The sequence below is a fragment of the Argiope bruennichi genome, chromosome X2, assembly GCF_947563725.1.
Source record: "Argiope bruennichi chromosome X2, qqArgBrue1.1, whole genome shotgun sequence".
NCBI classification, from domain to species: Eukaryota; Metazoa; Arthropoda; class Arachnida; order Araneae; family Araneidae; genus Argiope; species Argiope bruennichi.
This window is the reverse complement of record NC_079163.1, coordinates 106,528,592-106,542,520: the sequence shown is the minus strand read 5'-3', so window position 1 is coordinate 106,542,520 and position 13,929 is coordinate 106,528,592. Positions and strand designations below refer to the sequence as shown.

General features: G+C 27.6%; 1 protein-coding gene across 1 annotated transcript in view; it reads left to right on the top strand.

Moving 5' to 3' along the window:
• The window catches only part of LOC129959639 (neuropeptide S receptor-like), a 211,416-nt gene that overhangs the window by 50,802 nt on the left and 146,685 nt on the right, over positions 1–13,929 (top strand). Inside the window, exon 2 of the mRNA XM_056072522.1 lies at positions 211–312. The gene's annotated coding sequence lies outside the window, so the exon portion shown is untranslated. The remainder of the gene's footprint in view (positions 1–210; positions 313–13,929) is intronic.

The window sequence follows — 13,929 nt, the reverse complement described above, 5'->3', positions numbered from 1 at the left end:
GCATTCTCTCAATAAGAATACAACTCATTAAATCTTTACATCTATAATTAAATTTGATAATAAATAGGTTATGAGCGCAGCAGTTTTGTTAAAGGCTTTAAAATGACTTCGTTGCGATGCTTAATCTGCATGCTTCAGACGGTATTATTTTTCTTCATTTTTTTTTCTTACAGAACACATATAATAATATTTAATTTTTCTTATTTTTAGATTGGACTCAACAAGTTTCCTTCAAATGAAGCATGAGTAGAAGCGATCTCAAAAGAATGACCATATAGCTTTGATTTCTTCAAGAAATAGACAAGTTAAACGGTAAGATCTGTTAATTATATTTTATAAATAAAACTTTCTTCTAATTTTAATTTTCATATTCTCAGCTCAAGATTTTAATCTCAGTTATTGAACAGCTGATAATTTAATATAGGTAGAAGAAATATATTCGCTATATCGCACATTTATTTAATTACTAGAATTCGTGAAGCAATTGATGACAAGCAACACAAGAGGCAACTGATTGCCTCAGAAGTGGCTTCCGTTTTAGGCACAGAATTACACCTTTAAGGTATTTGCACGCAATTAAGAGTAGATTGCTTGCAGTCTCATAACTCCTTTTGGAAAGGCTCATGTAAGAGTGGTCACAGATATAATGCCGATCTAAAGCTATAAGATATGGTAAGTTGTTGTCAGCCGAAAATGGATGAAGGAACAGTCACTGAAAAAAGGAAAGAATAGTGCTATAGACGTCAAAGGAAGAAAGATTTCGCACACCAAAAGTTGATGTAAAAAATAGGAGGAATGGCTTGGAACTTATTTTTTCACGCTTGCATAGATAGATGATAATCGATTTTTCGTAGTTAGTATTCTCTATTAAATAAAATCGATAAACTTTATCATGCTTGATATTAAAGTATATATCTGTAAAATTCAGATAAGCAGTAAGTTAGTGAATGCCCTCTTTTATGAAACAATACATTCCATAGCTGATGCAACTCCTAAATAAAACACTTAAACTAAGTTTATGATTCTTACCATTCATATTAGTACGAATGCTTTTAAATTTAAGGATTCACATTTTATGCAAGTAATTAAAAGAATGCAGATATATTAATATTCAATATTAGCCCTATTTAGCTTTCCAATGTAAATTTAATTATAAAATGTAACAAAATTTTTTTTAAATGCATATAAGTTTATAAATAAAATAAGAATTCATATCATTTCTTGCAAATTAAAAGTAAGGAATGTTACATTACTTGTAAAAAAAATTAGAAAAGATCATTGCGGTAGTAAAGTTTTGCATTATTGCTATAATGTAATGTATTGTTGGATTCCTAATATTTTATTTCTACACCATTTTGTAATTTCACATCTGCTTGAGGTCAAATTTTAAATCTGTCGTATCTGTCAAACTTACATAAAGATTAATGTAATACGAAAGATTCATTTTTCACCATTTTTGGTCAAAATGAATCATTTTTTTTAAAAAAATATTTTCCTAAATGGGAAAAACACTTCACTATTTCTTTGAAACACTAAATATACAATATCGATAAATAATTTAGGTAAAAATATTTTTTTTTTGTTTATGATGTGGTATGAATGATTCATCATGATTAGAAACTAACCTTATTAGAAAAATGAAGATGAAAATTTCAATGAGATAAAAGTAAGGCTTCAGAAATTTACATAAAAATACATACCGACTAAACATCAACATCAAAATCAAAAGCAAAATATGAAGAAATAATTAATGCAATATGCAATAAAATTTAAATAATAATCAGAAAGTGAACAAGTGCAAATAAGTTGCAGTATGTACTATAAATACACGCATAAACTTTCAAAATGTTATAAACTAGTGTCCAAAATTTAAATAATTTTTTTAGAAATTATTTAAATTACTAACATTAATATTTAAAATATGATATATATTTGTAGGATCAAAAATGCATCATAAGCCTTTATATTTTATTAAGTACATTTTTAATATTTCAAATGTAGCACTTTCAAGAAAACATGACAATAACCAATATTCTTAATTGAAATTTTTGTCCATAGAATTGTGTTTTTTAACAGAAATAACTCAATACTCAATAGATTAAAGTAAAGATATTTTCTCTGAATTTTTTTTAATAAGGCATTAAGGAAGGAAAGAGTGTGCTTTAAGCTTGAAAGTCTTAAAGGGACATAGCTCGATTGTTAGGGATGATTTGAAAACTGTTTCCAGATTATGAAAACGATTCCAAATCACAGTTACCATCACCAAAGAGGGCATCCAAAGTCGCCAAAGGGCTTCAACACATTCAAAAAAATCTAAAACTGGCATTATATTTAGGATTTACAGAGAAACACGGCTTGAGAACTCTTACGGGATATCAATACTTTGCATGAAACGTTAACTACAAGACAGACTGCCCACAGATAACTAGCCAAGTTAGGGTGTTAGGCAGGAAGAGAATCGTTTTTTGTGGAGCCGAGGACAATATTCTTAACCACATAATTAGTGTTATGTCCTCTTCAATAATAAATGAGATTCAGTTCATACAGTCAATGTTGACATCAATGTTTCTTGACAGAAACATTTGATGTACATGTATGATTTTCTAACCAATGTAAATTACGAAGTTATATGGCATGTGGCATATATGAATTTGATTCTAAATATAAATTTTATTTTAATAAGGATAAACATGGAAGTCTAAAATAGAATTCAAATTATAAAATTACTGAAATGACTGAAGAAAAATAGGCAATTTAAGATACCATTTTATTGAAAAAACGGTGGCATACTTAAAAAATTGTGATCATCAAAAAATAAGACTTTACATTTGGCTTCAATTCAAGCATGTCATCCCTACTCTGTTTTAACCTCTGTTTTATCCAATAACAGCAGTTTCAGATGGAGGTTTGTCACAATTTTATTTTTCCGATATAACTTACACAGAAAAAAAAAATTGTATTGCATGTCGACACAGTAACAGTGTTAAAAGAACAAATGTTAACCTCTCCATTTTTTCTTGCAACTTAGAATTCTAAGGAAGTCAATTCTGTGCTGCACGTATATATATTAAATGCAAGAATGTTAACCACCAAAATTAAGATACAAGTTATAATCCAAAATTAAATTTCTATGTAATTTCGATAAATTTAGAATGAAATGAAATAGTAAATTTTTTCAGGAACAAAGCAGCAATGATTACACTGAGAAATATAAAACAATATTATCATATGCTAATTTATATTTCTAAATAAACATTTCGAAATAATAAGCACCATTAGATTTATTAAATAAATGGGTAAGTTACTCATTTAGCAATAATGTATTGGTAATTATTCTGGCTAGATTTGATAGCAGGAAAATTTTATCTATATACTATCTTTGAATTCCTTACTACTCTTTAGAATAGATATGTAGAAACACAGTGAAAACAATTAAACAAGATTAATTAAGTATCGTAATATAATCATCAGTTATTTTTTGTTTTGAAGTTGAATGGCATGTTTACGGTAGAGTACCTACTTTATTAGTATTATATATAATTGAGCTAGAATATGTATCCGTCATGTTTAACTTTTTATTGTAAAATGTTCACAAAGAAAAAAAAATTAAAATACAAATGAACTTTATTATACGATTATTTTCGTATTTCAGACTTTAAAAATACATTGTTTCTCTACCGGATTGAAAGAGAGAGAGAAAAAAAAACGCATTTTGAAATTAAACATAGTCATAAGCTAAACCTACCATTTTTCTTCTATGAAAGAAGGAAGATGATCAACGGAAACAGTTTTAAAATCTATATTCTCTCAAAGCAAAAAAGTAGGACAGACATGAGATTTCATCTTTGACTGATTTTCTGAATAATACTGCATAGTGTAGACTAAATCATTTTTGACAAACGGCCTTCCATAGTAATTCGAGCCATGAATGATGTGTGAAAAATTTCTTCTATACAAAACGTTTGATTACATCAAACATCTGATTTTTTTTATATGTATATAAAGGAGAAAATTTTTACTTATTTTATGTTGGATTATACAGATGGTTTGAAAAATTTAATAGAAATGTCATATACTTTATAAGTTATATATTGATGCTGTGATGTTATAAAAGGAGTTAAAAAATCATCAATTGTATATATGATTATTGAAATTCTTCTGCCATCTTTCCAACGAATATACATTAACAGAAAATAGGTAAGTACATTTAGTGATTTATTATTTTCTTGGTACAATATAATGTCTTTTGAAAATATTCTTTCTTTATAAAATAAGTCTTTATAAAATATAATGTATTTAGAAAATAATTTTGTCATATTCCATCAATCATTTCAGGCTGTGATAAATTTGGATCTGCTCAAAATTTATTTTAATGCGGATCCAAGACAAATTGAATGATTTTGATACATACGTATTTTTAATGATTTCGTATCGAAGAATATATGTTATTGGTCTTTTATCGTCCATACTGTGAATGGAATATATCGATGAAAGAATGATCCTTGAATTTTTATTATTCTGTAATAAAAATATTGCTAAATATATAAAATTTTATGGAATGAATTTTAATTGGGCAAATGTTATATAATTATTCTTAATTCGAAATATGTATAAAAACTCTACGATATTATGCAAATAATTTTATGTTACTGACTAATATACAGCGTAAAATACTTAATTTCAATTGAAAGAATTTGAACATCTCTTTTACCTTTGAAAGATAATTTGAAAACACATAATAATGTTTTTGTGAAAGAATGCGATAGCATTATAACTAGCCTTTCTTCCATCGCTAGTTTTAAATTTCAGTAAATAAGAGTCGTAACAAAGAATATTGGCGTTTTATGAAATGTCCACCCTATAAAGATCTTTGATCCTCAATGTAAATACGACAGAAAAAATGAATAAGCCTAACATATTTTGAAAATCTCAGTACAAAAATAATTTTTTTACAGATAAACAATCATACTGTTTTTAATAAGCAGATCTAGAATAATGGGAGTGACTACGTTAACAGCCGTGCACTTGAATCAGAAAACTTAGTAGATAGTGGCGGACACATGCAAGGTTCTTTATAATTCCTAACTCATTAGTCTGATGATATTTGACTACAGAAACGAAAATATGTTCCATAATTCCATGAAGTAATTTGCTCGCGTCTTCATATACATTAAGTGTTTTTAAACTGATTACATTTTCAATCCTCTTGCCACATTTTCGTTGTAACTGTATTACGGATTTCAACTTATCAAACTGCAAAAAACAGAAGGCTTTTTTAACGTCTCCATATTCTTTTTTCATGAAACTAACGACCGATGCACACCACTGAAATTCATTTATGTTCATTTTTTCAGTGTATAAATGGATATTGTAAAACTTCAAGTAAAAAACTTGAAAATGAAAAGAAAACCCGAAATTCCGATTTGATTTCTCCTCACATAATGTATTGATGCTAATAAATATTTAGAGATAATTATGTATTGTATCACAGTTTTTGTATTGGTAAATACAAAACTAATTGCAATTAATGCTATGTTTAAATCAGTGGCTGAATAACCTGCGAAACTGAGACTGTTGATGAATTTCATTTATTATTCCAGATTAAGAAATTATTTATGCAAATGAACTGCAACTACTGTTCATTTATCCTACAAAACCTCTTAGTATGAAATAAACTTTCTGTAATGATAATCCACAATGAGATAAAGTATGTTTTTTTTTTATTTTGAAAACTAATGAATTATTCAACATTTATTGTTTTTTTATCGGTTACTATTCACAAAGCACTCTTTGAGGGAAATGCATTTTCAGAATTTAGGTCATGATATTAATTTCTTTAACTAAGAACTCATTCTCACATTAATGGTTGTTTATGAATCTGACTGCTATAAAGATTCAAATTAACAGGCATAAACTATTTTCCACAGAAAAGATTTTATAATACAGTGAAAATTTAATTTTACAGTTACTTAAGTGTATGACTAAATAAAGGCTTATTCTTTGTCTAGAAGTTTAATTATTTGTCAGCTTGATCGTAACTAGAGTTTTTGAAGACAAGAGACCAATATTACAAAATCTGAAAATGAATTACGGATTGTTAGTTAGTAATTAATATCATAACTGCAATCTACTAAATAAAAACGTGTGAATTTCTTTCACCTAATTAAATGAACTTTTATTTACTTTTGAAATTGTAAAATCATTATACTACAAACTTATTATTGCAAATGAATGATCCAACTCAAATTCCATTTATATAGAATTTACTCATTCTTATAATTGATTTTAATAATTATGAGTGGTGATGAAATTTCGCAAAAGCTTTACGGGGATTTAAAAAAAAACCGTACATGTGCAGCTGCAAGATCATGAAAATGATATACAGTGCTTGCATTTATCGGACAGTTATTACATGCCACAACGAGCATTTATTGCTTTTACCCGGGGTGTGGTTCGGATATTATAAGGTAGCAGTCAATACAATAATGATTTATTACTTTGCTAACCATTAGATGAACACTAAACTATAAATCATTATTTTAATTCTCTTTAAAAGCAATCTTAAGCTTGCTGCTAGCTAATAAAGATACTCATATTGAGATTTCTGGACCGGAAAATATTAAAGAATTGGTAATGTTGCAGAGCTGAATGAATGGGAAAGGGTTATTCAGTTTATGAATGTCATGCGTGTTTATACAGAACTTGCTTTAAAAGTGTCGTTAATTAATATCGGTGTTAGTTCAAGTTGGGAAACAATTTCTACAGGTTAAAATTTAAAGTTAATTAAAATGGAAGCACATAATTATGAGCAATTCTCATTCAACGGAAATGGTATTTTAACCGTTGTAGTTTTCTTTGGTATGGTATACAAAGATAGTTATTTCAAATGGTCGAAAAATATTTCATAGGTATTAAAAAGAGCTTTAATATCATGCATGTTATATTCGAGTTTAGCCACAAGACCAAATATATGTTTTAAATATATGAAACTTTAACTGAAGTTCTTAAAATAAAGATGCTTTAATTGATGTTAGTTTAGGTTTTTATGAAAGCAATGTAGTTTAATTACATATACACTGCAAATGAGCTGATTCTTTTTCTTAGTAGAAACTTTTAATGATTAATAAATAATAATAACTTATCTTTAAAAATTATAATAACTTATCTTATCATATTCACTGAAAAATTGATTCTTATTTGATAGAACACTAATTCATAGATATTAAGAATGAAGGCTACAATAGCAATTATCTTAGAATTGAATAAGTACAGAGAACTTGATAATATCTTAAATTTATTGAACTTAAATGAAAAACTGTTCAACTTGTTAGAAGTTTATTGACAGGATCTTGGTGAAACACTCCTTAATGAACATTAATAAAAAGAATTGCAATCGAGGCCTATAGAATTTCAGTCCAGTCCAGAAGACTCGAAATATATTTCAAATTTTTTGTATGTAAATAAAGGATGGTCTACTGGTTGATAGTTTAGTTACTAGAGTCTTTGCTAGAATACTGTTTTATATACATTAAGAAAGATGGTACCAAGAAAGGAACACCATGCCTTTTGGATTTAAGTATACTGCCCAGAAATCGGTACACATTTTCAATTTATTGAACTTTAAATGTCGTTCTTAAGATTCTACAAGTTATTAGTTTATGCCTTTACAAAAATGATGGAATTTAGTTATAAAAATACTACAAAAGACCAGTTACGAATTTTTTTAAATAAAAAATTAATATTGATTAAGAAATATGCTTTAAAGTATAGAGGATGATATTAAATTCAATATAAATTGGATAGTAAAAATTCTTTGGCTTCTAATGCGAACATTTAAGTGCTGAAATCAGCATGCAACAACGTTATACAGATTATGCATGGAAATATTCAAGAGTTAGCTTTATTAAAGGCCTTCTTAAGGAAATTTAAACAAATATGTTTAAATAAGTACAGGAAATTATGCAGAAGGAAATATCTGGATTGGAGGGAAATTTATGGTAAAATACTTTTTATAAATGCTTTTACCATATGAATAAGAGTAAAATATACGCATATATAAATATGGAATAAAAATCGATATTGATAATTCAGAGATCACAGCTTTATGCAGAAAAAGATAAAATGAGTTGTGGTATTCAAATCCATTAAGAATGAGACAGGGACCTGATATACAGATTTCTCATCATTATAAATTATGATATATCAGTGAAGTTATTCCAAATAATGGTTTTATTTTATGTATGTCGGAATGAACCTTCCTAGATATGGTACAAGCTGACAGACGCATTGAGAAGGTTTTGACGTGCAATAATGATTCGATTAATTTCACAGCCACATGAAATGCTTCGACTCAGCGTTGAATATAGTAACGGTAGACTATATTCAACGGTAGAATTGATTTAACCCTAGAATGCTAATGTACGTCATTTTGATGCGTACATCTACTTAAAATAATTATTACTCACTTTCATTTCAGACATTGACCTTTAATTTCGAAAATCGTATTCCCGATTTGAATGAGGTGTTGTTGGAGGAAATGTGTTTTGAGTGTTTCAATTAATCTTTAATGACAAAATAATTATAATGAATGATTCTAAAGAATTCATCATTCATTTCGCCAGATAATTTCATTCATGAAATTTTAGAGCCAGTCAGTTTACCGCTTCACTTAGTTGTTCGTCGTTACTATTCTAAATAAATTTGATAAATTTCTATATTATCATTAAAAGTGATAGAAATATCCTTGTGAAATTAGCAGTAAAATTAGTCCATTATGCATAAAAATGTTTCTTTTCACATGTTCTTTACTAGCGGCTCTATAAATGCGAATAATGGACACGAATTCAAGTACTGCATATATGTTACCTTCATTTTATTTAATTGTAATTATGACATGCAACTTACTGAATAAATCATTATGTCAGAAATTAATTACACGCTTAACTATATAATATTCCAGCTAAGTCTGCTTACAACTGCTTATTCCGGATTAGTAATGTACCATCAATTGATGTTGAAAGGTCAATTGATAAGGCCAAAATATCATGGAACTCCTAGCTAATTAATAACATTTCTAGCTAAGCCTGCATTTACGTGTAAAATTAAAAGATAATTTGAAGCCTCGAATTGAATCCTAAATGCATATATAGAGAGGCCTACTTGAGATAGGAATCATAAACTAATCTAGAGATTATAAAGATAAACAACAAAAAGTGAGAAAAAGCCCTATAAAACACACGTTGATGAATAACAATCTATGTCTTGCATTATATTTTGATTCTAAGTACGCTAGAAAATAAATTTTATGCAGTTTCATGCTTGTAAGTTTTTCAAAAATGAATGATTAAAATTTTATCAATAAATGTATTTATTCAAGTATTGTGCAAATGTATAAAGCATGATAATATATTTATAAACAAAACAGTGCAAATCATCGGTGATGTCTATGCTGTAGAATGACAACTCAAATTTTTCATTAATAATGATAAAAATTATAATTTAATGGTAAAGTTAGATTCAATTGATTTTTTTAAATCAAAAAAAGTCCTGATTAATATCCAATAACTGCATAGAGAATCATTTCTAATTATTTAAATTTGATTCTAAATTATTTCGAATAAAAGTTCTATAATTGGATTTTAAATTATAAATTGGTAAGGAGTTTTGTTTGGAGAAATCATAACTTGCATATTCAAGTTATGATGGTAATTAATATTCATATAGCTAAGTTCCTATATTTTGATGATTCTTAATGCTAGAAAAAGTAAAATCATTTCTTTTCAAAATACAAAGATACATATTAGTTACACATAGTATTTGAATAAATTTTAATTTCCCTCACAATAGTTTTTAAGATATATTTAATAATTTTTTGTATTTTTCCTTAACTTGCCTACCGTGTAATTAACATATTCAAGTTCGCGTATTTCATAATCGCGTTTCGCATTAAAATATTTCGTCATACCCGATTAACTGAAATTTCTATATTCATTACTTACGTTTGCAAAATAAAATAAAAGTTCAGATTTTTGTTATCTTTATTTCTTTGCGTTTTATTTATGAAGGTGTGAAAATTTGAAAATGATTACATTACAATAGATGCTTACATATTCCCACGAATTAAATGGCAGAGTTGCTATTACTGTAGAAAACCATTTTATGCCAAAACACCTTATTTTGAAATACCCCTATGAAGTAAGTATCAAAGTTACTTACTGTATTGAGAACTAACTTATTTTCAAACACTTTTAGTACAAGCAATTTTCGTGCTCACAGAGGCTTTATATCAGAGCGAACATGGATCCGCTATTTAGATATTATCTCCAGTGAGATTTATTCAGTAAAATTAACGTGTACTAAGGAATAAACCATCAGTCTCTTGATATCTATATGTGTCAAAAAGGAATTACAATGTTGCGCATTCCAGTCCATGTTTTACATTTTCTACTCAACAAATACAAACATGGAGTAAAAGGTGGGAAACATATGAATCCAAAAGAATAAACTGTCTGAAGTATTCACACAGCTTGTTTAAAGAGAATATCAATGTATGAAAATGAAAATCTAAAGAAGCACCTTATTTTGGTATACCAGAAACATTTGTTATTATTTTTTTTCCTTTAAACATTCCATTTTCTGCTTTGTTTTCAATTTTATCAAAAAAAATTTTTCATTTTAAATTTGTTATTTTCTTGTGAAATCTAACTCTTATCAGTGTGTCTGTTTTCATTGTTGTTTTCTATCTTTAAATTTTGAAATATGCTCACAATTTCACAGATAAAACACAGGTTTCTTTTTTCGAACATAAGAGAATTGTCAATAAATTTCTTTTAACTCGGAACCATCTAACTATTTAGCTTTGAGTCATTATTTTGCGCTTTAAGAAATATATTATATATTTTTTTTTCATAAATATGCAAAACAAAAAAGTTTTTAAATATTTTTTCCGGGGCCTCAAGATTAGAATATTCAATCATTCTGTTTTTAATGAAAAGTTTAATATTTTTATGTTAATATTTATTCCCCCAGATATTGAGAAATTCCATCAAACTTAACAAGAAAATAATCATGATGGATGTTTATATACTGAAACACTATCACTCAGTTAATGCTCTAAGATTTTCTAATTTTTAGATAATCCCATTTTTTAAAAGTTTTTCTTCCGATAAAACTGCAACTTGTGCCAAAATCGAGGGAAAAAAGATAAGGAGAAAAAAAATGAGAATGTTTTTTTTTTTTACTAGAAAAAGTATGAGTAAACATCGAAAAACATGGCGAAAATAGCTTAACAGTTACAGATTATGAATATTCGTCATCAAAAACTAATATTTAAGTAAGAAATTATTCCTGTTTTGCTCAAAAGGGCTTTCCTATAAATCAATCTTGATTTATGACAGTATTTAGAAGATAATTTATTCTGCTTTTCTCCTCATGTGGTGAAGCTTATTTTTTCTGAGTTTTTTTTCCCTCTTTTTTCCTATTTTTCATGCTGGACTATTTTTTGCAGCAAAAGAATAGTCAAACAAGCGAGGTCGAAGACAAAGGTAAGACGGATCTTTAATCTAAGTCTTTGTCGGAATTCTCTTTCACCAACATCATTTATCACTAAAGAGCGGAACATTTATTTTATTCTTACACTTTTGTATAATTGAGTGTTCAAGTAGACTGCGAGATACATTAACAATAGTGTTGAACTTATGCGATTAATTACATTTTAAGTCTTTTCGATTCTACATTATTAACAATAATTGATACATATATTCTGATTTGATTAAGCGTTTACCACTTTAGCACAATTCCCTTGTGGTGAATGTTATCATAAATTATTCTGCTCTAAGTCAAAAAGTTTTATGTAATCTGAAATTTGCACAACTTGATATTATTTCGAAGGCTTGAAAATAAAGAGATGTGATAGTCCTTGGTTTATAAAGGTATATGTTTATTTAGTGGAAGAACATCGTCTTCGGGAATAGAGAGGCAGAATGTTGTCTTTGGGGGCTTAAAGTAGTGGGTTCGAAACTGGATTTTACTCTAACTGGTGTATAGCCAGCAACTGCAGCATAGTTTGACTGTCAACTACTAGTGATAATCAGAGAATTTAAATTAGTGAGCGTGAGAAGAGAGGACTCTGGTTCTAGTGGAGACATCTCGCCAATTGACCACAGTTCATTGACCAGATCTTTCATGAAATAACCTTAGAATACTAAAGAGTCTAATTCAATTATACTAACGTCCAATTTGGAAGCAACGATAAAGCTATTTTGGGACGGACCTCGTAATATTAAACCCCGGTCAGATGACGAGGACGACACTCGGATGCACCCCGCATCTGTGAACGTTCACATCACACAAATGGAAAGATTTTTAATCCACGACGTCGTATTTAATGTTCATCAGACCCGCATACACAATATATGAATATGAATTCGGGTTTCAAATCTCTAGCCTTTCAATCCTGAAGCCGATACTTTACAACTGTAAACCCTAAGAAACAGCTAAGTACCCCCCCCCCCCTCTAAGAAACAGCTAAGTAATAAAATCAAGCAATTGAAGGGCTGAAGTACACGTTATTTTAAATTTAGTTGAACATGTCTGGATTTGTACACATTCATAATTTTTCCTTTTAAACTGATATCAACAAATTTTTTTAACTACTCACAGAGCAAAGTTAGATTTTGACCTATTATGATATTTATACACAGCTCCAATATTATGCACTTTGCTTTCGATCAATTCATGTGTTTCAATGCCTATATTTTAATTTGAACATTTTTAATCAGAACGTTTTTTAAATACGTTTTATTATGCAAAACTCCAGATATTGAACACATCTTTACACAACACTAATTTTTGGAAAAAGTGACAAAAATGAATAAGATTTATTAGCAAAATACATATTATAGGAGAATACATATTATTGAAGCATTCCAATACGATACTTGCATTTACTTCAAATAAGGTATTTTGTTGTTTTAAAAGTTCTAAGATGAAAGAAAACAGAGCTCAGAATTCTTTAAATATGTAATAGTCCTTCATTTATTGCTGAATTATAATCTAATTTCTAAAAAATATTTCTAACATTCTACTAAGTATTGATTTTCTTAAGGCGTATTATCTTCTTCCATGCACGCAGCATGAAAGTTTGTAAAGCCAATGAAATTTACTTAGCATAATATATAACTTTGGAATTTAATTTTTATCAATATATTTATAATTTATATCTGCTTTGTTAACTGACATTATTAATATATAATATATATAATCTTAGAATACAATTTTCTGATTACATACCAACTACTTCAATTTTTTGTTAATTATGTAAAATTTTAGAAAGTTTTAAAACTTTTAAATTTAAATTTATATATTTTATTTAGTTTTATTTCGCAGTTTGCTCGTGTACTTCTTTAACATGAAAAATTAAGAAAATTAAAATGATAAATTATTTTATGTTAATGTTTTATTCAATTCTCGTTTATGATCTATAATTTATTAGTAAGAATATTAAGTCTTATACGATTTCATTTACAATAAAGCATACGTGTCAGTCAGAACACAGAAAATGGTACATCTAAAATTATTCGTCAAGTTTTTATTTAATTTGTATACATGTTTTGCAGTTTATCTCAAAGAATATTAACGTTCATTTTAATTGATTTTCATTAAACTTTTTTTGCCAACTAGAATGCAGTAAACTTTATACCTAAAATTATTCATTTTTTTCCACTTTTTATGTATGATCTATCATTTATAACAAAGAAGATTAATGGTTATATGAGTTCATTTTCAATAATCTTTCTGTGTCGACCAGAATATTTAAACCATTACATATTTAATATTATTCACCTTTTATTACCAGCGAAATTCATGATCTAGAATAATAATCTATGAGTACTTTATTTCTGTAATTTATTTACAGTTTCTACATGAAAG